Source organism: Sminthopsis crassicaudata, chromosome 1, assembly GCF_048593235.1.
Source record: "Sminthopsis crassicaudata isolate SCR6 chromosome 1, ASM4859323v1, whole genome shotgun sequence".
Taxonomy (NCBI): Eukaryota; Metazoa; Chordata; class Mammalia; order Dasyuromorphia; family Dasyuridae; genus Sminthopsis; species Sminthopsis crassicaudata.
The window spans coordinates 508,085,764-508,113,439 of record NC_133617.1 but is presented as its reverse complement, the minus strand read 5'-3'; the positions used below and the strand labels follow the sequence as shown (position 1 = coordinate 508,113,439).

The 27,676-nt window shown below is 36.8% G+C and overlaps 1 protein-coding gene across 4 annotated transcripts in view; it reads right to left on the bottom strand.

Moving 5' to 3' along the window:
• Positions 1-12,049, bottom strand: part of SEMA6A (semaphorin 6A) — a 174,676-nt gene extending 162,627 nt beyond the window's left edge. For 2 of the 4 annotated variants that reach the window (XM_074281543.1, XM_074281544.1), the window contains exon 1: positions 11,289-12,047. The gene's annotated coding sequence lies outside the window, so the exon portion shown is untranslated. Of the gene's footprint in view, positions 1-11,288 lie in introns of all 4 variants that reach the window. The other 2 variants (XM_074281542.1, XM_074281541.1) reach the window with 2 other exon arrangements.
• Between the last annotated feature and the right edge of the window lie 15,627 nt (positions 12,050-27,676).

Genomic DNA, 27,676 nt, shown 5'->3' with positions numbered 1-27,676 from the left:
TAAGGAGAGCAGAATGTTAAGGTCATAGTTTCCTTATCTGTAAAATATGAGTTTGTCTTATGGAGGATCGTAAATTTAGAATTGGACAGGCCCTGAGAGAACATCTAGTCCAAACTCCTCATTTGAGAATAGAGGATATTTGTAGAAAGTAAAGCCCAGACAAGTTATACATACACACACACACACACACACACACACACACACACACATATATATATATATATATATATATATATATATTTTTTTTTTTTTTTTTTTTTTGAGGTGAAACAGAGAGACAGTCAGGATTTGAACCCAGTTCATCTTTCTATTATGTCATGGTACATTTTTTTTGGAAGATAGAGGAGCTGGCTCTAATTTCTAGTCCTATGATATATGCATGTGTGTATTCTACATAAAACTTCCTTAAGAAGGATTATGGACTTATTTCTTTAGAAATTTATATTGATCTTTTTGTCTAACATTTTTTTAAGGAAATCAGTGAGGTTAGTTAGAAGAGGAAAAAAGGAAAACAGTCATATTAAGATGAAAGTGTCAGGCTTATCAAGTTGGAAATATTGGCTAGAGAATGATAATTAGTAAAAAAAAACACTTTAAAAACCAGTTTCTCAATAATTGTTGGGAATTATTATGCTGCTCATTCTTGAAATGAAGAAATGGCAACTACAAATGACTGCTTCATCTACTTCAATTTATATTTGTTTCAGTCAAAAAATATACTTGTGGAATTTAAAAATACCCATTCCCCCAAATCCTCTGTGTTGTAAAAGAAAATCTCTGTATCTCAGAATTACCTTTTTCTGTATGTATGGAAGTAGCTCTATACTATGGAGGGAGACTTTAAAATGAATAAATTTCCCAAGGAAATCCTGTAGGAAATTGTAAGATAACATAGATTAATATCTCTTTCTACTTTGCCTTTTAAAAGTCATTTAAAAAAACAATGTTATAAATCTATTATTTTAAGTTCTAGGTTTCCTAGGAAATAAATACGATAACCTTAGTTATCATTTCTATTGAAGTAAGTAGGCTATTTGAGACCCTCAATTGTGATGGTCCTTAGGCTGAGCATAGATGGACATTCTGCTCTTTTGTATTTTAATGTAAGTTTTTCTTGTTCTTCACTAAGGACTTGGTAGTATGGAGGTGAGCTTTCCTGGGTCACTGAAGTCTATATCAATGGTCAATGTAAGCTCAGAAAGGTCTTTCCTATCTGGAACAGGTCTAGAGACAATCTATATACCCTGCTATGCAAAGTCTCATTCTTGACCACAAAGTTGGCCATCATATGATAAAATTTTCTTTCCAGAAAAATTTATAAATCAGTTATTAAAAGCCTAGAGAGGTTTTCAGTTATGTTTTTGAAAGGAATATCCAAACCAATGAAAAAATGAATTTTTAAAAACCCTTTATTTATCTATTTTTAACATTCATTATTTTTTTAACTTCCAGTTTCTTTTCCCCTTTCTTATCCCTCCCCCACCCATTGAGAAGCCAAGCAATAGAAGTCATAGATTTTTAGAAAGTCGAAGCATTTTTCTTAGAGATTTAAATTAGGAGAAAAGAAACATAGTCCAAAGAATTCCCTATATGGATGCCCTATGTAACTTTCCAAGCTAGAAAGAAAGTTCTGTTCCATATATGTACTATGGCTCTGAGAGTCAATCCAATATTGTGACTAAAATCACTAGTACTGGTTCCTTTTTGATTATAAACTAAAATGTTACTTGGATATTGTAGAATGAGGGAAGATAAAGATTTTCGTTTAGATTTAAAAGAATTTTAATAAAGGGCTGGCTTTAATCACTCATTCAAATTTTGAGTACTTACTGCATGTGAGGAACTGTGGTTTGATTTTGTATGGCTATATTATCTTTCATGCTTTAATATCCACCCTGAAGCTATATCAGAGATGGAGGGAAAGAAAGGGTTTGTCACTCCCTCTCCTGTTTCAATGCCCTATTTACACATTTCTCAGCACAAAACCCATGATACTAAAATTTGTGACATAAATGCTAATTTTTATTGCACAGAATTGATTCAGTTGCATCATCTTTTAAGATAGGGCAGAAATTTATCACCTTGCTTCCAAACTCCCTTTCCAATATCTCCCTTCTTTTGCAGTACCTTTCTTGGATGCCCTACCTTACTTGGATGAATGTTACTGCATTCATACTAGTATCTTCTCAGTACATATTAATGCAGTTTTAAACAGTTGAATTCATTTAAATGGCTTTACATTTTATTGTGAATTTTTGTTTGTTCTTTCTCACTAGATCTAGACCAAATAAATGTTTTGGAACCCAGATCAAGCCTCCAAATTTAGAAGCTATAAAACAGGAGAGGCAGTAGGGTATGGTGGACAAAAGTTTCAGAGTTAGAAAGACAGGTTCAAGTCCTGTCTCTGACACATACTGAGTATATAACTTTGAGCAAGTCTAACTTCTCAGTGTCCCAGGAAATACCCTAAAATGATTGAATTATACCGTATTGCTAATTTGCATTGGTAGAAGGATTTTACTCACCAGGAGTTCTCTTATACTAAAGAAATTATAAGTCCAGACTCTTCTTTCTTCCCCCATTGCTTCCATAACATCCCAAAAATCAGCTCTCAAAGAAAGAAAAAACTGAAGATTAAGACTCAGTTGAGAGTAATTTATGATCTATAGAAGGATCTTGAATCTTCTGAAAATGGGAACACATTGGTTGGAAGCTCAGTGGCCAGTGGCCTGTTTTGGTCCCCCTTTTCTTGAATATGTTCATTGAATTGAGCCAAGTCCCAGATCAAGTATTGCAATAATTTGAGAAATCTCTGTACTGGTCCATTGGCGCATGTCAGCACTAGGGATTTCTTCCTAAGTTAACATGAGAGGAAAATGCACATATACATAAATAGAGTGAAAAATTTCTCTGTTGTTGTATAATGAAAAAAATCATTTCATTTGGAAACAAGAATCCTGAGTTCTTATCCCGGGTTTACCACAATTTTGCTGTGTGGTCTTCAACAATTTATATAGCCTTCTAAGTCTTAGTTTTTCTCATCTTTAAAATGAGGTGATTGAGCTAAAAGTTAGGTCTCTTCCACTCTTAATATTTTATGACTAAATGTTTTATTAATAAAGCCAAGATCACAGATTGCCTAATACAATTCCCAAATATGGTAGTTTACTTTTAAAACTCTATTCTTTTTTTGCCATGGCAAACGATTGATTCTAACTCTGATTTCACTAAAGTCCAGTAGGTGTCTCACAAGTTTGTACTATGGGTCACAAAATGGCTCTAATCAGATGACTTGGCTTCTCACTCTACTATACAAAAGGTATTGCATGTGAATTCCTCCAATTCTCCTTCACACATCATTTTCCCCAGTTTCCGTGTTTCAGAGGACTAAGTAGCTATCCTTAATTGGGTCATCAATCATTCTCTCTCTTTTTTGCATTTTCAATATTTCCTTTTTTGGGGACAACCTATCTCTTTGCTTACAAATATGTTTGCTTCATCTCTACTTACAAACATGTTTAGGTCTTCCTAATCCTAAAACAAAACAAAGCAAAAAACCAACCTTTCCTTAAACCTCAACACCACCCTAAGCCATAGCCCTATGTTGTGGAAGGGCCAACACATCTTTGACTTCTGCAGTGCTTTACATAATTTTTGGTCTTTGTAGTTTCAATGACCACTTTTTATTATGTAGATAAAAATATGGTTTTGTAGCAAGTGCCATCCTTCCTCACTCAGAGATGTATTATCAAATTAATATTACTTACTCTGGAACATTTATATATGTGCATATATATACTTACCTATGTCATATTTTTTTCCTTTAGGGTTTTTGTGCATTGGTACTTTATGCCCTGTACTTTCTAGAATCTTAATTAGCATTTTACATGTAAAATCCCAAGGATAAAAAACTGTAGGAGGCCTTTGTTTCCTCTGGAGAAAATAACTCAAGGCAATAGCCTTGCCAGATAATTGTCCAGTGGCCAATGAAAGTTCATTGTCCCTTGCCTTCATCCCTAAAAGCAGTTGGTGTCCTCATCTTTGCCAAGTTACCAATTCCAGGATTCTTCTTTCAGCATTTGTTAATTTTGCCTTTGCCTTTCTCCTTTGCCTTCTATAACTAATTAATTATCAACCACAATTCATTTGCTTGTCATATCTCTCAAATCTCTCTTACTCTTTCCATTTCTACTTTAGTTCAGGGCCCTATTTTAATTCACCCATATGGCTACAATAACATCCTAAGTAGTCTCTATCTACCATCAATTTATTGTTCATTTTACACTGAGCTGCCAGATTAAACCCATAGTTCTGTTCACATTACTCCCCTTTTTCAAATCCTCAATGGCACCCATTGTCTACTGAGTAAAATTTAAACTCTATAATTTGACATTCAAAGCTCTCAAACATCTGGATCCAAGCTGCTTTTCCCAAACTTACCTAACACAGTACTTGCTTTTTATTCATTTTAAAAAACATGCCAAACAGGCTTACTTGAAATTCTCCAATCTTTACTTGTTTTCACTCATACATACTATTCTCTATGACTCCAGTGCCTTCCCCAAGCCCAATCTGGTGGTATAATTGTTGTAGTTGTTTTGTCCTTTTTCAAAGAGGACCAATGATTTCATGGGTGATGCATTGGTTTGTCCATATACTAGATTTGAGTGAGGCCAAAATTACATAAAGTCATCAATCAGCCTTGCTCTTTCTTCCAGAGTTGTAGAAGTCCAGTGACAAGACAAAGGCTGGAATAAACTGTTCTCATCAACCCATTCTTGGGGGTTGAAGGTGGGGCAATCTTTGCATGGTGAGACATACCCCACCTCACTAACAAATTTGAGATCCTTGTAATCCTCAACTTGGTTTAGCCTCTCGGCTAAAATGGCTTTTCTGGAGCCACAAGTGACAGGTGAATCAGGTACTCACCAGAGAAAAAGCAATTCTGAAAAGAGATCAGCAAACCCTCAACACTAGAGATGTTAGCCTTCCCAAATACCCCATATATCCCACATATTCATCTGTCCTTCAAATATCCTGCTCATGTGCCTTGCTCCAAAAGTTCTTTCTAATCTTCTCAGTCAGAGGTAATCTCTCAATTCTCAAATTTATATTTATATAGTATTTATAACCTTTTAAAAACTCTACTACATATTGTGCATCATATTTATTTATAGACATATTTCTCCCTCTTCTAGATTTAAGTTTCTTGAGGGTGGCCCTTATATCAGCCTATTCCCTTTTAGTACTTGAATATAATAAGTATTTAATAACTATTAAGTGAATTGAATATTTGTTGAATAAAATTGAGTGAAGTGAAAAGATCACTGAAATAGACAAAAATAGACTTGGATTCTAGCCTTTTTTCTTCTGATAGAGTTATATGACCATTGGGAGGTCACTAAACTTATCTAATCCTTCTTTTCTACATTTATAAAAGAGGGTTGGACCAGGTCTAAGGTCCCATTTAGCTCAAAAATTCGTATGAAGACATATGAATCTAGCAGCTTCAGTATATCACTATGACTGGAAAAAACAACTCAATATACCTAGCCCAGTGGGCTAGAAATGTTATTTATGTACCCCTTTCCACTCATACAACTTTTTTATATTAAAAATATGAATGTGCCTAAGAGATTAATGAGGGATGAATCTATAACTAATCTATAATCTATAACTAATAACTATATTAACTATAACTAATCTATAATTAGTACAGGGAACCCTCAGGAACCCTCTACCAATGAAAGTCTTCACCTTGACTATAATAGTTTAGATTGTCTAGAGCACAATTGTCACACAGTCAGTACCAACAGAACCCAAGTCATTTTTGGCTCCAAAGACAACTCTTTATCCACTAAACTAATCTGCCTCTCAAGATACAAATTAGCCTGGGGTTAACTAATTAGCCAGTTCACCTTTAATAATAGTAATAGTAATAATAATAAGAGGTATCACTTATGTAGCACTTTAAATTTTGCAAAGCACTTTAAATGTTATCTCATTTGATCTTCACAATAATTAAATAAGGTAAAAATTAGATGCAGAGAGTAGTTAAGTGACTTATCTAGGGTCACATGCCTAATCAATAAAGCAAGATTTAAATCCTGGTCTTGCTGACTACCTGTACATTATTTTATCCACTATGCCAGCTATCTTCCTATAGTTATTCTCTAGTGCGTTACCAAGAATTAAATTTATGCAAAGTTTTTCAGAGATAAGTCTATTAAAGTGAGTTATTTTTATATAATAAAATTGAGCAATTGTATGCATATAATATTGTGCATACATGCAATGAAGATCTCATGTTGAAATTTAATATTGAACTCAAGCAACTTATAGTTTTCAGAAACATTGATTATTACATTTGATTTTTGTATAACAACTTTTTAATGAAAGTATTGAGGCTCTTAGGAATTTGCCAAGGTCATACATAGGGCTAGTAAGCTGTGACAATGGAACCTGACTGTCATTATCTGAAGGACTATTTCATGATTTTTAGTTTACATGTAACCAATCTAGCACAATTCCTATCTAAAACAGGTGCTTAATAAATGCTTGTTATATTGAAGGCTTAAAAAACTTAATTCCACAAACTTGCTAAATTCCCTTGAGATAGCTACAAGTTTATCCATGGAGAATGGCTTCCCTGCTCATGTAAGCTGACTTCAAAGTGGTAAAGTAAAGACTTTTTCTAAATAGTCAAGATTAGGTCATAGAAAAGCTGATTTAAGAAAATCAGAAGGGGCATATCATCAAATTCTTCTATTTCACCTTCTCTTGACCATTCCCTATTTTGAGCCAAATTCAGGAACTATGTTGAAAGAGTAAAGAACATTTCTAGTAAATGTACTTAAGTATTGCTTCTCTGAGTTTATGATAAGGATTGAGCTAAAGGGCAGAGAAAGAATAGTTCCAATAATTCCCAGGTTTTATAGTACTATGGATGACATGTCTAATTAAAGTAGTTGAGAAGAGTTTGTTTTATTCTATGATGCCTTCCTTTTAGAATCTTAGTCCAATTCCTAGAATTGATGCCTAGAACCACTCCTTTACATATTTCTGAGCAGAAAAAGATCACTATGCAGATGCAGTAAAGAATTTGGCTCACCTCACACTATGCAACACAAAATAAATATCTGGCTTTATTTTATACTAGACACATACAAAGTTCACAACTACCCAGGCATCTGTAATAAATTTTGTACATTTATTAACCAGAGCTACTATTTCTTTACTGTTGAAGCTCCAGGTAACTTCCTCTACTAATTGAGATTGATTGGCACCTTCTCTGTGGCTGAGATTAAGGCATTTGCCCAGGGTCACACAGCCAGGAGGTACAGAGAGGAAATTGATTTCAAAGCTTTAATTTTGATGATTAAAAAACTCAGAGATTTCTTGTCATCTTTGTGACAGTATACTCAACTTGTATAATTCAATACTGCCCTATTTGAGTCTCAACTGCTACATCTTTTTAAAAGATACGTTAAACATGTACTTTCTTCTTCAAGCAAGTAAAAATCACATATCTATTTATGTTTATTCTCCCTCAAGAATAAATATTTAGCATAAACTTTTTACTTCAAAAAATATAGCTTTAATCTAAGTAAAAAATGGGTAGCATACATATGCTACCTTATCCCTGAATTTTCAAACTATTTAAAATTTCTTTTATACCTGCTACAAGAATTATTTTTAAAGTTCTACAAACTATTGGAAGCATATTTGTTTTTGTTATTAGTTTAGTATTCAATAATTCACTTTTTGTTTCATATATATTAGCTATGTTGTTAATAAGTGATACAATAAAATAGCACTTTTAGAACACTACTTTGTCCATTAAACTTTTTAAACAGGAAACTTGTTATATTCATTTTTATCAGGACAAAAATCCTGGAACAGAAGCAAAGCTATAAATGTCCACATTCTTATTTTGTACTATTAGTCTGATTTTCTAAATGATCTTGATTATAAATCTCTTAAACCAGCTTAATAACCCTGTTCCAGATCCAAATCAAAGTAACTTGAACAAAGTCATCAATTATAGATAAGCCAAACCGTGATAAACACTGCAGTTTTGTTTTAAAATATAGTTTAGGTGAATGGGTGGAGTAGTTCTGCTAGTATGTTTAAGGTATGGTTAATAATTAGCTCTGGTTCTTGAAGGAGTTATTGTCAAAGTTTACTTCGAATAATAAATCTGGGTCATTAAACACAAAGAGAATTCTGTAGGTTAAAAAAAATTATTTTACTTCAAGAAGACAAATAGGTAGGTCCTGAAAAAGTCTTCTTAAGTAGGTCCAATATAATCTGTTAATCTGTGCAGAAATAATTGCACTTTGGGGAATAAACAAATAAACCAACCCTGAAACCAAGGATTACTGCAACTATAACCACTCAACTAGTTTGAGCGACATCTTTCTGTCACTATAACAGCTCAAATGGGAAGTGGGGGTTTGGATCGTGCTTGTGAGCATAATAAGTGCATGCATTATTCCGATTTTTTGGTGGGGGGAGAGGGAATATGGAATTGCAAGACAAATTTACTTCCACCATCAAATGGAAAGTAAACCCCAGCCAGCATTGGGGGCAGAAAATTCAGTGCTGGGATATTTGATACAGTTGCAAAGGCACTTTCAACTTGGTTAAAACTATTGTTCTAAAGAAAGTCTGGAAAACAGAGAAAGCTTTATTGTCATTTTAGTTATATTCTTACTGTGATTATTATTCCAGAATTTTAGGAGTGGTTTGAAGGCTAAATCTATCAGCCTTTCAAAGTCACAAAACAACCTTCTGTTTTTTGCCTTAAAACTCTTTGGGATCCTCCAATGCTATGCTAAGATGGAGAAGAGATCCTGGTCCGGTCTGATTTGTAAATTCTCAACACTGGGAGCAATTTAGTTTGTCATCAGTTGGCTCCTTTTCCCGTCCTCTCATCTCTGTCCTTTAGGCAATCAGTTCTCTCCACAGCGAGTCACGCTACAAAAGCAGCTTCGAAGACTCAGGTTCTTATTTCCACTCATACAAACTCGCAGCCAGAGCGTCTAATACAGAACTCTCAACTAAAGGAGCTTTAAGCTCTTGCACACAGGCACACACGAGCTCTGGCTTCTCCTCGTCAACGTCGTCAGCATCATCATCATTACCAACAGCAGCATCCCGAATCCTCGTCCAACTCATACTCCCTTCCCCGCCTCTAGTCCAGCCCTTCGCTCCCGGGTTTTGACTGTGTAGGGAAGAGGTCTCTGGGACCTGCAGAATCCTCCTTCGCCCATACGTCCAGTAAGACTGAATACTGGGGGAGTAAGGGTAGGGAAGAAGATTCGATAGCGGGTTACTGTTTTTTCTCTAGACTCCTTTTGGCAGGTACTTCGCTCCCGCCCCACCCCCATCTCCACTCGCAGCCTCGCGTATCTCTCCCTTTCCATAGTGTGTTATTTACATCCAGGCAGTACCTTTAAAAGGAACTGCGAAACAAAAACCCTATTGTGCCCTAACCCTAGCTTTTACCCTTGGCCATGGCTTTTAAACCTAACTTTACCAGGTTGCTGCTTTCCCTGTCCCGGGGCCCGGAGCTGGAAGAGGAATAGGTGAGGAAAAAACTAGGGGGATGCCAAAGCAGGAAGGGGTCAGTCTGGAAGGCAGGAGAGGCCGTTTCCTTTAACAATACCAATCATCACCTTCCTTCTTCGCCTTCTCCCCTTCCACTCCTCCACCCCTTGTTCCCCAATTCACTCGGATCAAAACAGAACAAGAAATTGTAAGAAGCCAGCCTAGGAAGCCCTAAAGTTCGCTTTAGGAAGGATGGAAAACCAGGGTGGGAAGTGGCGAGTCCCAGATCTCCCTCCCTCCCGCAGCCCCTCCAAGGAAGGAGGACAATCAAGGGGTGGGGCGCTGGACTCGGGACAGACATAGCTAAAGACCAGGGTGAGAAGACAGCTAAAGACCAGGGTGGAGTGGCGGAGGAGGAGAGTTGTTTATATTACCAAAGAAAAGCTCACAGAATCACAGGGCAGATTTCACATCCCCTATGTAACTGGGGAAGGGGCTTCCGCTATCTTTCGCGTCTCCACCCCAAGACACTGCAGAATGAAGTAGGGGATCTGACACCCAGACCCCCTAAGAAATAGACTCGATGAAAAACTGACCCGGGGAGGTGGAGTCGGCTAGAGGCTAAATGACTCGGTTCTACGACCCTTCTTCTCCCTCTCCCTACCCCCCTCTCTCCCCCAACCTTCCCAGACAGTGAAAGCCTTATAGGCAGGCAGCGGACTGACAGCCACAGACTTCTTATCCTGGGAGAAGCTGGAAGGAATAGGGTCTGAAGAGTCTAGTGGGAGACGCAGCCCTATTCCCTCCACCTCCCGGGAAGCGGAAAAAAAAAAAAAAAAAAAAAAAAAGCTGACAGGAGCCAGAGAAGGGGGTTGCTCCGAGAGCGCCGCTCGGGCCGGCCAGCTCCACTCTAGCAAACAAAGCCAGGAGAAGGGAAGCGGCATCTGCAGAAGGGAAGCACGCAGGGATACCAGGACTGGGGGGAACATCACAAGTTTCCTTTGCCTCGAATGTGTGTTTGTGTGTGTGTGTGTGTGTGTGTGTGTGTGTGTGTGTGTGTGTGTGTGTGTGTGTGTGTGTGTTGTGCGCCTATCACAGGAACCACCCCAAAACCTGGTCTCACAACAAAAGCCTTTGCACTTCCTCTACAGAAGCCCCCTTCTTAACAATCTCTAACAAGAAGACTCCAAGCTAGCTCCTCCGTTCAAAGGTTAAAAGCAGTCTCGTCTCTTGTACACCTCTCAGTTCCCCATTCTTCCTTCTAATCGAAGCCCCACCCGAAACCGCTCTGCGCTGTCACACGAGTCGAATCTACTGGAGCGGGCGGACTCCTGCAAGAAACCAACCGGACTACCAACCACGCGCACAGATACATGCCATGCCTCGCCCTCCCTCCACACTGGAGCCCCTCACTGGTCCTCAGCCTTCTGGGGCTGGGAACCCGGCGTCTGTGCCAGCCCAGAGAACCTGGTGCTCTGAGAGCCGGGCTAACAGCAAAGATGGATAGACAGAAGGAGCGCTTGTTCTCTCTTCTCCGGCTCCTCCCAGACAGTGTAAACGCTCCAAAACAGAAAACACAAAACAAAAACATCACAAAACGGGGTGTGGGGGGTTTGGAAGCAAAATCCAACCTCACGGTATACTAAGCTCATTCCTTCAGGATCTGCCAAAGCAAAACAGTAGTTGTCTTCTTTCAGAGCCACCCAACAAGCGGGTGCAGAAAAAGGTTACTCTACCTTTTCGGTGCATGTATAGGCAGCCAGAGCACGGAACTAGCTGATGTAGTATCCCATTTAGTAATCCATTATATAGGGGATCTTTCTGGGCAACGCAGTCCACTCTTTCCTTCGCAATCCTTTGTCATTACTACATGTGTTCTTCACTCGCTCTTTCGGTGCAATATTAGAGGTTACCACTTTCTGGGATACAAATTCACTTTTCTCATTTCCAAAGATAGGAGAAAAGGGGAAAGGGAAGAGGGGAGAAGAAAACAGGGAAAGAGGGGGAGGGGGAAGGGGGAGAAGCGGTTAACTAACTCTTTTCCAAAGCTAGATTCCAAAGAATTTCACTCCAGTAAAGTCCCCTTCAGTCGGTTCTCAGGCAGATTAACAAGTCATTTCAAGGCTGGGGGGAATGGGGGTTGGGGAAGGGAGCGTTCTTGTCCTGTTCCCTCTTTTCTTCCAGAAGTGCGGACGTGGTTAAGGTGGTGGTGATGCCGGCGCCTTCAAGAAACTCCCAGGCAGACACCTCTTTCTATTCGCCACAGCGGAAAAGTGCAACTGCTCCTGGCCCAAAGCAAGTGGTCATTGAACTGTGTTTAGGAGTTGAGTTCTGAGCAGCCTCTCCCTCCACTGCTCGCAACTCTTCTGTCAGTAGCTAGGCTGCTTATTTCCAGAGGTGGAGCCAAATCCCGGACTGGATTCTGGCAAGCGGAATCCCTTCTTACTATTATTTCTCCTCTGGCTTCTCATCCTCCCCAAAAGCTACGGGATATGTAACTGCGCTTGTTCGTATGTCTGCGTGTGAGAGAGAGTGAAAATGGGGAGGAGAGGGAGAGGGGGAGAGACGGGGGGGGGGGAGAGAGAGAGAGAGAGAGAGAGAGAGAGAGAGAGAGAGAGAGAGAGAGAGAGAGAGAGAGAGAGAGAGAGAGAGAGAGAGAGAGAGAGAGAGAGAGAGAGAGAGAATTTGTTGGGAGGAGGGGGGAAGTTTGTTAAAGTGATTGGGAACTGGAGGTGGCGACCGGCATTTCATTTCAATTGTATTCCTCATTCATCCACTCACACACGTATTTAACAGGTACTAAAAGAGGCCCTGGGAATACTAAACTTTTCTATTTCCACCGCTTTTCCCACCCTGGATTCCACTGGGGAGTGGGGCGGGGGGGGGCAGCTGCAGGGTAAGGATCAGAGACTTGGTAGAAGCAGCATTGTTGATCCTTGCCAGATCAGAAAAAATAAAAATAGAAATAATCCAGGAGACAAGTTACAAGAAAGGATTTGCTTATCGATTTTCTTAAATGGAAAAGTTTTAAAGGATGAGGGTAAGTGAACCTTAAGGCTTTCTAATTCTGATTACTGTATCAGTACTTGGATCTCCAAGTGAGGCACGTTTTACATACCCTGATGAGTTGTATATTAACTGATATGGGTAAAAATACCATTCGGATATACTAACTTATTGCTAATAGCTATATTCATAGACGAAAATGTAAAAAAAAAAAGGCATATTAAGCACAAAATACCCTTAATAATCAGAAAAATTGTTTGACATTTTCGTAGGAAATGAGGTGGAGGACTAAGGACCCAAAACCTTAAAAAATATATAATGCAAACCCCAGCGAGAAAAAAAAATTCAAACATTTCTCAATCATTGTTTTGACTTTAGAGATGGGTAGGCAAAGCCCTTCACCCCGCGAACTTTAAATCGCTCACTCCTTATTAAAGTTCGAGGCTAGCGCCAAGAAGTAGAGGGCCAATAAATCTCCACCCTATTTCCACTTGCAAAACAAAACGGATGGCACAGGATGCAGCCTCTCATAACAGCATGTGACCTCTGTAGTGGGATACGGGGTGACTTTCGGACGAGGAGTTTCATAGATATAAAAAAGGAAAGAAAAAGAAAAGGGAATCAAAAGGCACCTGCACCAGACACTTTTCAAACTAGAATAAGAAACACTGAGATTTTGAAAGGGAGCAGAAGAAGCGAAGGATGAGGAGGCAGGTAAAACTAAGCGAAACATAATGCTTGGTGTTGAATTTCTGCATTATATAATAACTACACAGACACTCCAAAGGAAGCTACGAAGAAACTTTTCAACTTAGTTGTTATGAGTAATTTATCTAATCTGGTTACTCACACTGTGGGCCCACTAAACTGCGCTTGTATAGATCCCGATACACTGAAACTCACTTCCCTTCTTCCTACCTTCCAAGCCCTGCCGTCCTCCGCCAACCTAACGGCGGAATAAGTTAAGAGTGGTGGATAGGGAAATAAAGTGGGGGAAGGGAAAATTAAATAATTTCTCCCTCCCCCTTGCAGAAAAAGCGCAAAGTAGAGACTCCTTTGCTATTATCTCAAGCTGTCACCAGGGGCCGCTCACTTCACCTCTCCCAGGCAAACTGGCTGACTTGGAGCAGTGCTGCTTGGAACTACCGCTTGCAGGCCCACTACTAGCTAGAGCGAGCGGTCTGCAGTCAGGTCTATAGGCACTGCAGAGTAAGAGGCAGGCTGCCAACTCACACCTGCTTACCACCCCACCATACGGTCCTCAGGGGTTGAGGCGAGGTGAGACAATGAAACAGCCTGTCTTCTCCCGATCCTCTCAGGCGCATCTCCCTGGCCTGAATCGGTGTAATCTTACCTCTCACCCCCACCCCAAAACTCCTATCACAGAAAAGGCATCCGGTGCTATGCCCGCTACTTTTCCGACTAGCGGAAGGCACCCAACAGTGGATGCCTTCAAATCTGGGAAGAGATGTGCCCTCCGGCTTCAGTCACTCTTAGCCAGTCACTTTTTTTTTTTTTTTTTTTTTTTTAAACTTATCCGGGCTAGGTGCAGATTGGGTTAAAACAGCAATCACAACAGGCCCGGGGGGTCTTAACCGGCGCAAAGCGGCTCGTTTCTTCCCCTTCTCAAAACCCCTCCACAGTTGCCGCAGCTACCTCCATTCTCAAAAGCTGCTATGCGGCGGGTGGAGGACCTTACTTGCATCACCCTTACCCCTCCCAGGAGGCAGACCGGGTCGGGCAGAAGGGCGCCGGGGGCTGGATTCCCTGCTTTTAGCCTCGGAAGCTACTTTCCCTCTTCACTTATCTCCTCCCCCATCTCACTTCACACACAATACTCTCCCATCCCCTCCGCTTCTGATTTGCATGTTAATTGTGTCTGGGAAAACTTTAATTGCCAGAATTAGGCAGAGCAAACGAATTGTTTCTTAGGCTGAACCAAATTCATTCCGGGTTTAGCTCCTTCCCTTGGAGAAACAAACAATTAAGCTGTCTTGTTTGCTTTATGGATATATTAGAAATGCTACACTTGGTGTTTCTGGATTTTTTTAAGGCGTAAAATTATTTTCTGCATTAATGTTTATACATTTAATTTACAGGAACTAAGAACCGAGAAAAGAAAGTTTCAGTTTTCCTCATTGGAAATTACAAAATATGCGGGAGAAAAGAAATTGAGCTTGCTTTTCACAGCACAGAAATACCACACCGAATCTTTCTGGCATTTAATGTATTCGAAAGTAGTATAATCCAGTGAGGCGGCAGTCATTCTAACCACGTGGGATTTCATTTCCACCTGCCCGAGGAGAAGAGAGACTCCCGGAACTCTAGAGAAAAGACAGCTTTTGTGTCTGCACTACCTCCTGAGGCCCTCAGGGGAGCACCTGTAGCGAGGCTTGCCCACAGAAACATAATGATGTCATTTCCCACTTCTTTCTCCCACAAGTCCCAGGTTGCTTTTAACTTTTCATTAAATCTGCCTCCTCTTCACCTTCTTTCCCTCAAAAGCCTTTGATGTCTATAATCCTCCTAGTCCCCCTCTCCTTCCCCCACCCTTCTCAATTCCTAGACGAGGATCTAACTCAATTGTACAAACATTTAGGTAAAGTCAAAAATACCTATGAGAAATTGTTTCCTTTTCCTCCACATCTTTCTTACGTGTTCCATTCTCTCCACATACGGCCAACTCCCAAAGTTCATTTCTTCATTAAATTATCTGAACTATTGAAAGTTTACTAATTAGCAAGTCTGCTAAAAGTCTCTCTCCAGTCTATCCTCTACACAACTTTAATTTTCCTGAAGCATGAGTCTGACCTTGTCACACCCAATTCAATAAACTCCAGTTACTCTGTTAACCTAAGGATAAATATATGAACTCCTCTGTTTGGTGTTTAAAGTTCTGAGCCTGATCCCTTCTTATCTTACAGACTTTCTCACACTTTACTCTTCACACACTCAATGGACGGAACCTACTGGTCTACTGCTTCTTGAAACGAAATGTTGTGTCCCATCTCCCAATTCTTTTGTCTTTGCTGCTTTGATTCCTGTTGCTACCTTCCTTCCTCCTTCATCTCAGAGAATCCCTGTCTTCCAGTCTCAGTTCAGGTTCCTTATTTGTCATCTTCTCCACCCCATCCTCTCCTGTTGCTATGCTTTTCCCTCTAGAATTACTTTCCATTCATTTTATAAGTATTTTTATGTACCTGTTTATGTGAATTTAGAACATAAGCCATTATATTGAGGCCTTAAGCACAGTGCCTGGCACATAGAAAGATTTAAATAAATGTTTGTTGATTGACTAAGTGCAACCTAAAGGACCCTATTAGATGTCACCTAATTTAATTCCCACATTTTACAAATGAGGAAACTGAGGTTGAGAGGTGAAATGACAGGAAATTAGCAGTAGAGCTGGAGGTTAGGACTAAACTTTTGCAGATATAAATTTTTAAAATTTTGCATGTGTCTCATGTGTCACTATGTATAAATACAGCATCATTAAGAATGGGTTTATTAAATTATATCAAATGAAAGTTTTCTTATTTGGAATTTTTTCTGGACTTTTTCTGGTGCAGTGGGAAAAGCACTGGATTGAAATTTCAGAGTGCTTGGGTTCAAATTCCCTCTCATTCACTCACTACCTGTGTGGTGATCTAAGGAAAATCACTTTACCATTCTGTCTCTATTTTTTCATCTGCAAAAGGATAAAGTTGGACTACTTGACCTCCAAGTTATATCTACTCTAAATCTATGATCCTATGAATGTCATGGAGAAATGAAGCCTAGTAAAGGATTTTGGAGGGGGAGAGGAAGAAGGAAGTAGGAAGAGAGGGGGAAATTGCATTTACTCATGCTCTTATTTCAATTTAAAAGTATAACAGATTTAGATGAAAAGAATCTGTACTAATTCCCACATACACCCTTACCACCAATGCTACACATAGCCACAAAGCAATTTGAAGTTCTGAAGATCACAGGAAAAAAATGCTCAGTGACAAACAAGCCCTTTGGGATTGGAAAAGAATTTAAAAGAACAAAGGCATTTGAGACTTATAATCAGCAAGTAAACTACAGTTGAACAAGCAGGAATACTTTAAATGAGCTGAAATAAGAATAAGACACATAACTCCAAATGTCTTATGAAGGAAATAAAATAAATTTTAATCCATTTCAAACAATACAAAAGTATCTCCCTGCCTTGATCATCACCAATAAGCAAGTGTTCGAAAACAGAGATTTACTGTAGACTAGTCCATGAATGGTTTCATAGGGCTGTCCTGTCCCTAATGCTAAATAATCATTCCATTGTACTGCATTGCATCTTTAGTTCCATTCACTTCTGATATCAAATTATTGTTCAGTAAATTTAAAGAATGCTAGTCCTGAATACTGTAATGAATCAACAATTAATGTTAAGTAAACCAGACCTGATTTAAACACACACACACACACACACACACACACACACACACACACACACACACACACACATATACAGTAATTTACACTTTTCTGAGATCTCTAGCTTTGCAAAACAAAATATATTCTTGAATCAAGAATTTAGAGCTGGGGAATATCTTACAGATCATCTCATTTTCACAAATTTCAAAACTCTGGCCCTGGGAAGCAGAGAGATTTCCTCAAGATCTCATAGGACAGATAAGGGAATTGAATACAGGTTCTTTTCCGGGCAGTCACCCTTTAAAAGTGAACTTTTTACAAGTAATTAGACTGATCAGTATCTATTATGAATGGATTCATTTAAAATGTAATGCTTAAAGGTGCTTTTGTTTTTGACCTAAAAACTAGGGAACTCCAAAGTGGAAATCACCTTTCTTGGAAAAGATCTTCTACTGTTATGCAATTTATAGGGATTTGCCTGGGGCATTGAGCTGTTACATGACTTCCCCAGTATGCCAATGACATCTCTACAATCCCCCAGACTTTCTCAGGGTCAAAAAGTCAGTATAAATCAGAAACTTGCTTGAACTCAGGCCTTTTTTTTTTTTTTTTTTTTTTCTTCTTCTTCTTCTTCTTCTTCTACTACATTGTACTGGTGAAATGGAAGAATGTGGCTGTAATATTTAGTATTTGGCCATAAAGAAAGTCTTAAAATGAAAACCTTTATTTGTTTCTTGAATCTGGTTTCTTCCTGGAAAACATGTTGCTTATAATCTGATAAAGTCCACAAATAGACTCTAAACACCATGAGGACAAGGGTTAAGACAGAGAGCAAGATTATTGAATTTAAATTTAAACTCTTTTAAAAAATCTTTTAAATAATGAAAGGATAGCAAAAAGAGTTGTTTTCTTTAATATCTAAAAATACAATTAACTTATTTTCATTTCTAGGTTTTGTGTTATAAGAGAAAACATTCTTGATATCAAGAGTTTTTTTTTTTTCTTTCCTCCCTTTTTTTAAGGATGGTTATGATGAATATATACTTAAAAGATCATTTTCCAATCAAAGAAACTGAGAATACTAAGGACTCTTTTTTTGTTTACTTTATACTGAAAATTTAAAACAACAGATAACGACTTTTAAAAATCTCAACTAAAGAGGATAATTATTGAGGATGAATATATTTTATTTTATTGAAAAATGATATGTTAAAATTAAAACAAGGATTTTAAAATGAACTTTAAAATATTTCTGAGTATGAAATCTTCTACTGGAAAAATAAATCTCTTTTTATACTTTTTTTTTATTATAGCTTTTTATTACTCTTTATCTTTGATGATAAAGATCACTTTTTGGTGTTAGTGCAATTTTTAATCCTAACTTTGGCTTTCTCAATTTTTACAAATCTTTGGTTTGTTCACCTCAATTTTCTAAAACAATGCTAACTCCATTTAACTAAGTAGAATTAATGATAATTTAAAATAGTCACTTCTAAAGAAAGGGTTACAAATTCTATTTCATAAGAACCTCGGGGAAAGCAGGCTTTACTTCAAAATTGATGGGATTCATTATAATTTACCTATTCTGCCAATTAATTCTTCATAGTGTTCACCAGAATTAAGAACTATTGAATCAATCAATGTCATAAATATTCTATTTGTGAAAACAGCCATGTTATTCTTGTCTAAAATGCTTTGTTTTAAAAATCTGAGCAACAGAAAAGAACACTGAGAAGACAATTTACCTGTTCCCCAAAAAGTATTAGTAATTGTAAGTTTTGTCGCTTAGATTTTTTAATGGAAAAAATAAAACAAAATACTGTCTCTCACCCATCCCTCCATTTCCTTTCCTCTAGCTTTCTTTTCTTTCAGTGCCCCCAAACTATTGAATTATTCCCATTCTCCAAATCCTCCTTTTAAACCTTCTTTTCTGCATGAGCAAACTATAATCAGCCTGCTATATCTTCCCCTACTCATAAACTGTATCCTTCTATTATCCATTCATTGTAATCAGATTTTTTAAAAAAATGAATCTTTGAATGCTTGACTTCTCTCTTTTTGTTGACTCCTTTGCCTTGGGTAATACTCCTGTTTTAATAGGGATTCCATTCTCAATACACTTTTCTCTTTGTGACTTGCTTTTTTTTTTTTTTTTTAAATATTGCTATTCTCAGAGAAATGTACAATATAAACCACAAAAATGAATTGTGTTTCAATACGATCTCATATTCCTCAGAACCAAAATTAAGCCCTATCTTTCAGATTCTATAATTCTTACAAAAGAGATTCTAGAGTGACTCTTGTATTAATGGACATTCATCCATTCAGTGAATTTACTTCTGTCAAATACCCAATTTTGTTGGGCTCCATGAGGAAGCTAGGTATTGCAGGATAGAATGTTTGGCCTTGAGTCAGGAAAACCTTAATTTAAGTCTCGTCTCAGATGTCTACTAGCTTTGTGATTCTGGGAAAGTTATTTTAACTCTATCTGTCTCAGTTTCCTCAACTATAAAATGGGGATAATAATAATGTTTATCTATCAGGGTTATTGTGAGAATCAAATGAAATAACATTTGTAAAGCACATGGCACACAGTAGGTGTTAAATAAATTATTACCTTCCCCCCCTTTCTTCAGGGGGTTGGACAGAGACAGATACCCCAGGTTTCAATCTTTCCATCTCCACTTTTACTATTTGTATGGCATTGACACTACATTCTATTTCTTTAAGCCAGTTGTGTTAAACTCAAATAGAAAAGGCTATTAAATCAATTAAATCACACATAAGGATTCCTGTGGATCACATATTGACTTAGAAAACCCCATATTAACATATATATATATGTATGTATGTATTCTACTGCAGTTTCCTTCCCGCTCATTTTACAGATGATGAAACTGAGGGAAACAGGGTTATGTGACTTGCCCAGGGTCACTCAGCTAGTAAGTGTCTGAGGCCAGATTCAAAGTAGGAAGATGATACTTTTTGACTTTAGACCCAGCACTTCATCTCCATCTAGCTACCCCTAACCAAGGGTAAGGGAGAGTGAATATCATCAGAGGATTGGATACTTGGTGGTGATTTTTTATATATAATTACAATATATACATATATATGCCACAGCAATTCAAGAAGGATGTCTACAAATGTGGAAGCATTGTAATTTATTTTGGTAGAGGGTGCCCACATTGATGATATCACAGTAAAGTATTAAAGAAACTAAAATTACACAGTTGTTCCATGTACTAGCCAATACTAGTATAACATTTAAAACTGAGTAGTCCATCTGCTGAAAATTCCATGACACAGAACTATCTCTAATATTTTCCATTGTAAAATCATAGGAAGCAAAATGTTTCTTGTGGGGTAAAGACTGGAAATAGATTGACTTATAATTTATCTTTATAATTAAAAGGGAAGGTTAAGAATGAGGAAGAGTAATTCTTTTAGTGACTAGGGAAGGAATGAACACATTGAATAGTTTTTGAACTAGAAATGTCTGGTCTAGTCTGCATTCTTAGGAAATAGTATACAAATTGAAAGAATTTTCTCCATTTGGATGGTAGCATACAATTGAGGGTGTGAGGACAACTTTATTTCAGAGCAGTCTTGGGAGAGGTAGAGTTGCCTAACTTATGCCTATAGTTGGAGTAATGTGCTAGTAAATATTTAACAACCAGCTCTCAAAAAAAAAATTCAGGTCATACTTTAAATTTAATGTGAATTATTACCATTTTCTTTATCACTTTCTTAATCAACAAAATCAACAACCAACAAAACAATAACTCAAAGTTCTGTTTGTAATATTTGCTGATTCTGAGGTATAAATGCTTATACTGAAAACTTAACAACTATTTCTCTTGAACCATTAAGCTGCAGCACAGAGGTGTCAAACTCTGAGTCTGCTGGATTTCTGCAAGTAGCTCTTCAAACTGCAAAACTCTCCAGTGGAGGTGAGAGTGAGAGGGAAGCTTAAAAGTTGGAAATGTTTGACAAAATTAATAAAAATACAATACAAATCAGATGTCAGTATGTCAATATTTAGTCTTCTGGAATCTCTTTTTATTTGGGTTTGATTTCTTTGTTTCAGCACAGCTTTACCTGTTAAAGGTATGGTCATTACAGCTTTAGAAGCCCCTTGAGAGACCAGATAAATTTTAGGGTCAGTTTTGGTTCTAAGAAAATATACCCTGTTGCCAGAGTATTAACCAAAATGTCCAAACTAACTCTGGACATGACTAATATTCAGGGGTCTCAGATTGGAAATGACCCAAGAGTATCCCAAGTTTACTCTAACCTAGACCCCTTGCAGTTCTACTCATGCCTGGGAATGTCTCTGTGGCAGCTTAGGCTTCAAGGGTCTTAGGTCACAGTGTCAATCTAAAGCAATAGCAAATATTAGCTTTTAAAGGGAAGGACCAGATGTTAGTTACATGTGACTAATGGCTTTACTTCAGGAGAATCAATCAGGATAGAGAAAAAATGTTGAGCCCAAGACGTAATTGTTTTCAAGGTCTGGTGCTATCTAAACTCTAGAGGAATTAAGGAAACTATTGTAAACTTAAGAGTAGCACAGCTTAAAGTCGAAGGAAGAACTCTTTGGAGGCCAGATAAGGTCTAGCCACAGAGATATGTGGATAAATGTTTAACAACCAGATTTCAGAAAAGCAAGGCTACTTTTAAATTTCATCTACATTATTAACATTTTTACTATCACTTTCCTAGACAATTAACAACAAAAACAAAAAAATAAATCTAGCCTGATTTGTAGACTTTGCTGATTTCAAAGGTATAAATGTTAACACTGAAAATTTGACAAATGAAAATGGATAAACTACATCCAGCATATCCTGAACTTTTGGGAAGTTAAGGGGTGAGGCCAGAATCTTAACTAGTTCCAATTCAATGGAAATCAGTCTGTGGTGGTATGATAGTCCTTTCAAGACAATCCTAGGTTCTTAAATGATTCACTTTGACCACATTTTCTTTATCTGTAAAATTAAGATCACTGGACAAGACTTTAAAGGTTCTTAATCTAGTATCTGTGAACTAGTTCTTAAAAATATATATTTTGATAACTTTTTCTTTTTTAATTATTTCACCAAATATTTCCCAATTACATGTAATTTTTAAAAAAACAATTAAAAAAAGATTCTGAGTTTCAAATTTTCTCCTTTCCTTCTGTCTCTCTTCTTTCCTTGAGATTAGCAATTTTATATCAATTATACATGTGCAGTCAAGCAAAATATTTCCATATTAACCATGTTGCAAAAAAAAAAACACAAGCAAGATTTTTAAAATGAAGAAAGTTTAAAAAAGTATGCATCAATCTTCATTCAGACTTTATGACTTCTCTCTGGAGGTGGATATCATTTTTCATTCTGAGTTCCTTGGAATTGCCTTATTCAGAGTAGCTAAGTCTTTCACAGCTGATCATCCTTAAGTTAGATATGGCTACGGGAGGGATTCCCCTAATAAATTCTATTGCCTTCCCCCATTCTGACCTTGTATAATTGATTTTTGTTAAATGCAAATTATAGAACTTAATGTTTACATGTTATATTATAAAGACACTGATCTTAGAGACAGAAGGCATAAGTTTTAGTCCAGACTCCAATTGTCTGGATGATCTTGGGCACACAGATTTTCTATTTCTTCATCTGTAAAATGGATTAAATAGTCCCATTTTACAGAGTTATTTCAAAGAAAAAAGCAAAAGTCGGACAATCATGACATAGTGGATAAAAAGCTTGCCTGTCTATTATTCAACTATTATTATTCCATATCACATATCTATATACATATATATATATATATAATTATTATTATTATTCTATATCAGCTTCATTTCTTTTTTTATCCCATCTTGACCACAATCAGGGTTGAAGGGATATAGAACTAGAAGGAAACTGAAATAACCTCTAGTCCATTTTGGAATATCTGGGTCCAAGTTTAAAATCTAACACACCCTGGATTCATAAAAAAAAAATCACCTAACCTCTCAATGCCCTAGACCAGAAGCATCAAATAAACCCCCACAACTTTCCCAAGTTAGACCAGAACCAGATTAAAATATAATTGGGAAATATTTAACAAAATTAAAATCCAGGCAAAGCCAAGATGGCAGAGAAAAGCCATTAATTTGCCTGAGCTCCCCCCCACCAAACTTCTCTGAACATCTTTAAATAAAACTGGAAAATAATTCTTGGAGCATCAAAACCCACAAAAAAGTAGGGGTGAAATAATTTTCCAGCCAAAGACAACTTAGAAGATTAGCAGGAAAAGACTGAAACTTTAAGTGAGAGTGTAGCATAGTCAAGCATAGGCAATACCAGCACAGACCCAGTCTCGGAAAACCAGGAATAGGACTTGAGAGACACTGCATCAGTACTAGCAGTAGCTGATTCTGGAGCTCTTATCCTATATAAGATAAGAGGACTGAGTAGATGGTCAGAAGGAGATTACAGGGTCTTCTTACCTAACACTGAGACAGAACTCTTGGATCAAGATTGAAGCTCTGGGTGGCAGTTCAAAGTGAGAAGGAGACCACTTTGTGGTCTCAATAGAGTAGGACCCTCATCACAGTTCCAGGGCAGAAAAGAGCAAATAGGCCAGGAGAATAGTAAATACACCTCTCCATAGATCACATAACCTTGGAAAAATTGAAAGTTTACAGGTTCCTAGAAGTATCTCTAAACTCCTGATGCTTGAGACAATGCACCCTCCACTCTGGAAACTTTAACAAAGTATTAAAGTCAATACATATGCTGGAAAATTAGCAAATAACAGAAAAAAAAAGCTGACCATAAAAATATATTATGATGAAAAGGTAGATAACAAAGTTAAAGCTCCTATCTAAAGCCTCCAGTAAAAATAAGAATTGGTCTTAAGCCATGGAAAAGCTCAACAAGGATTCTGAAAATCAAGTAAGAGAAGTAGAGGAAAATTGGGAAAGAAATGAGAGTGATGAGAAAAAAAATCAAGAAAATTAGTTAATAATTTGGTAAAGGAGACACACAAAAATACTGGGGGAAACAAAACTTAAAAAAATAGACAAGGCCAAATGGTACAAGAAGTACAAAAAAATCAATGATAAAAAGAGTAATTAAAAAAGCAGAATTGGCTAAATGGAAAAAGCTCACTGAAAAAAATAATTCCTAAAAAATTAGAATCAAGCAAATGGAAGCTAATGACTTTATGAGAAATCTAGAAGCAACAAAACAACACCCAAAGAAGAAAAAAAAATAGAAGATAATGTGAAATATCTCATTGGAAAATAAATCCAGGAGAGATAATTTAAAAATTATTTGGTTATCTAAAAGCCATGATCAAAAAAAGTCTAGATATCATCTTTCAAAAAATTGTCAAGAAAAGCTGTCCTGATATTCTAGAACTAGAGAGTAAAATAGAAATGGAAAGAATGCATCAATCACCTCCTGAAAGAGATCCTAAAATCAAACCTCCCAGGAATATTATAGCCAAATTCCAAAGATTTCAGGTAAAGGAGAGGATCTTATAAGCAGCCAGAAAGAAATAATTCAAGTATAATGGAGCCATAGTCAGGAGAATACAATATTTAGCAATTTCTACTTAAGGATCAGAAGGGTTAGAATATGATATTCTATAGGGCAAAAGAATTGGGATTATGCCTAAGTATTACCAGCAAAACTGTATATATTCCTTCAAGGGAAAAATGGATATTCAATGAAATAGAGGAATTTTAAGCATTCTTGATGAAAAAGATTAGAGCTGAATAAAAAACTTTACTTCCAGATACAAGATTCAAGAAAATTCTTAAAAAGGTAAACAGGAAAAGGAAATCATAAGGGACTTAATAAAGTTAAACTGTTTACATTCCTACTTGGAAAGATCATATTTATAGCTAATAAGAACTCATTATTAGGGCAATTAGAAGATGTATATATATATATATATATATATATATATATATATATATATATATATAGAGAGAGAGAGAGAGAGAGAGAGAGAGAGAGAGAGAGAGAGAGAGAGAGAGAGAGAGAGAGAGAGAGAGAGAGAGAGAGAGAGAGAGAGAGAGAGAGAGAGAGAGAGAGAGAGAGAGAGAGAGAGAGAGAGAGAAAGAAAGAGAGAGAGAGAGAGAGAGAGAGAGAGAGAGAGAGAGAGAGAGAGAGAGAGAGAGAGAGAGAGAGACAGACACTAAGGGCACTGATGTGAGTTCAAAGTGAAGGGATGGTATCTAAAAAAAGTAAAATTAAGAGGTGAAAGAATAATGACAGGAGAAAGGGAAAGGGAAAGGTACAATGTGATAGATTATCACATATAAAAAAGTCAAGAAAAAACTTTTTACATTGGAGGGGAAGATGAGGGAGACTAAGGCAAGATAATGAACTTTACTCTCATCAGAAATGACTCAAAGAAAGAATAATACATACATTCAATTGGTTATAGAAATCTATCTTACCCTACACAAGGGATTCGACTAAGGGGAGGGGTGTGATACAAAAGAGGGCACATTGGGAGAAGCGAAAGTCAGAAGTTAAAAACTTGAAGAGGAAACAGGGTGAATGGACAAAGAGAACAGAATAAACAGGGAGCAAGATAGGACAGAGGAAAATAAGTTAGCAATAATAACTGTGAAAAAAATTTGAAGTAAATTAATTTCTCTGATAAAGGCCTCATTTTCTTAAACATTTAGAGAACTGTCATATTTATTAAAAGAAAGAACCATTTCCAAGTTGAGAAGTGATCAAAAGATATAAACAGTTTCAAATGAAGTAATCAAAACTATCTTATTATTATTTGGAGAAATACAGATAAAAATAATTCTGGGGTATCACCTTACTTTATTAGATTAACTAATAGGACAGAAAAGGAAAATGACAAATATTTGTGGGTATTGGGGAAAATGTGACATTAATGCATTGTGGAGTTATGAACTGATTAAACCATTCTGTAAAGCAATTTGGAACTATGTCTAAAGGGCTATAATGCCTGCCCTTTTACCTAGCAATGCCAGTACTAGGTCTGTATCCCAAAATATATAGAAAACAAAAAAGGAAAAAGACCTATATATACAAAAAATAATTATAGCAACTCTTTTCTGGTGTCAGTGATGAGGGGATGTCCATCAATTGGGGAATGGTTGAACACGTTGTGGGTATGTGATTATAATTGAATACTTTGTGCCATAAGAAGTGTTGAGCAGAATGCTCTCAGAAAAACCTGGAAAGATGTCCATGAGCTGATGCAAAGTGAAATATACTGTGTACAAAGTAACTGCAGTATTGTAAGATGATTAGCTGTGAATGACTTATAATACAACAATCTAAGACAACTTTGAAGAACTTAGGATGAAAAATGTGATCTGTCCTCAGAGAAAGAACTGATGGTGTCTGAGTACAGACTGAAGCATACTTTTTAAAAGTTTATCTTTCTTTAGGTCTTTTGTGTGGGGGGAGAGGATAGAGGGATTTTATTTCACAACATGACTAATATGGAAATTTTTTGCAAAACTACACATGTATGACCTATTTGAATTGCTTTTCTTCTCAATAAAATGGCATGAGGAAGGAGGAATGGAGAGAATTTGGAACACAAAATTTAAAAAATTAATATTAAAAATTGTTTTACATGTAATTGGGGAAAATACTAAATACAGTTTTAAAATTTCAAACATCAATGTATAAATAACTAAATAAAAATAAAAATTCAATAAAGCAAACGATGTGAATATGTGGTTTTCTAATTCAGTTTCAAGCCTACAGGGTAGCATGTGTGGTGTCCTGATCCCAGTTTGAGTTTGATAAACATGGCTCTAGGCAACTATTCTGGAGTGAGTATTAATCTCAGAGCACATGCCAATCTTCTTGATAGAGGAAATGTCATCATCTGGCTCTTGCCATATCAGTGAAATTACATATCTGCTAAAAATGTGATTCACAATGTTTAGAAAGCATTATAAGATGTGTTATGATAATTACTTTTTATCCCTTTTGAATCTCATTTTATTATATTCATCCCATCATTCTAACCTGTTGAGGTCCTTTTGTATTCTGACATATTCATGATATATTCCAGTTTTGTGCCTTCTGTATATCTGATAAGTACCATCTCTGTTTTTATCTAAGCCATTGATTTAAAAAATGTTGAACAGCATAGAGTCAATAAGTTTTCTGAGGATGATTTATGAGCATTTAGAAAAAGGAAGTTTTATAGTAGCTGGGCCACTTCACTAGAGACTTCCCTTAAAGTTAACATGAATCTTAGCCAAGAGACTATAAATTTATGTCACATAGTGATAAGAACTGGTATTAGAATATAAGCTATTTTTAAACTATGTCATCCTGGGCAAGGATCTCCCCTTTCTATAACATGGAGATCACAATTATTATTATTTTCAACTTGTCATTTATCCATGGCTAAATCCACCTAAATACATTAGAATTCTTGGAATCCCTGTGTCAAGAGATGAAAGAACCTATAGTTTTCTATCTCATATCATCACAGAGATAGCATGAGAAATTTTTGTCAAGTGCTTTGCTAATATCCATTTGTAACTTGTCTATATTATTCCTTGAATCTACTCATCTAATAATCCTACCAAGAATGAAAATTAAATTAGTCCAATATGACCTACTTTTCATGAATACAGTGGTGCCTTACTAATTACTACTACCATTTCTATACGTTCATGAACCATCATTTTGGTAATATGTGTTAGCATTATCCTAGGAAGACAAGT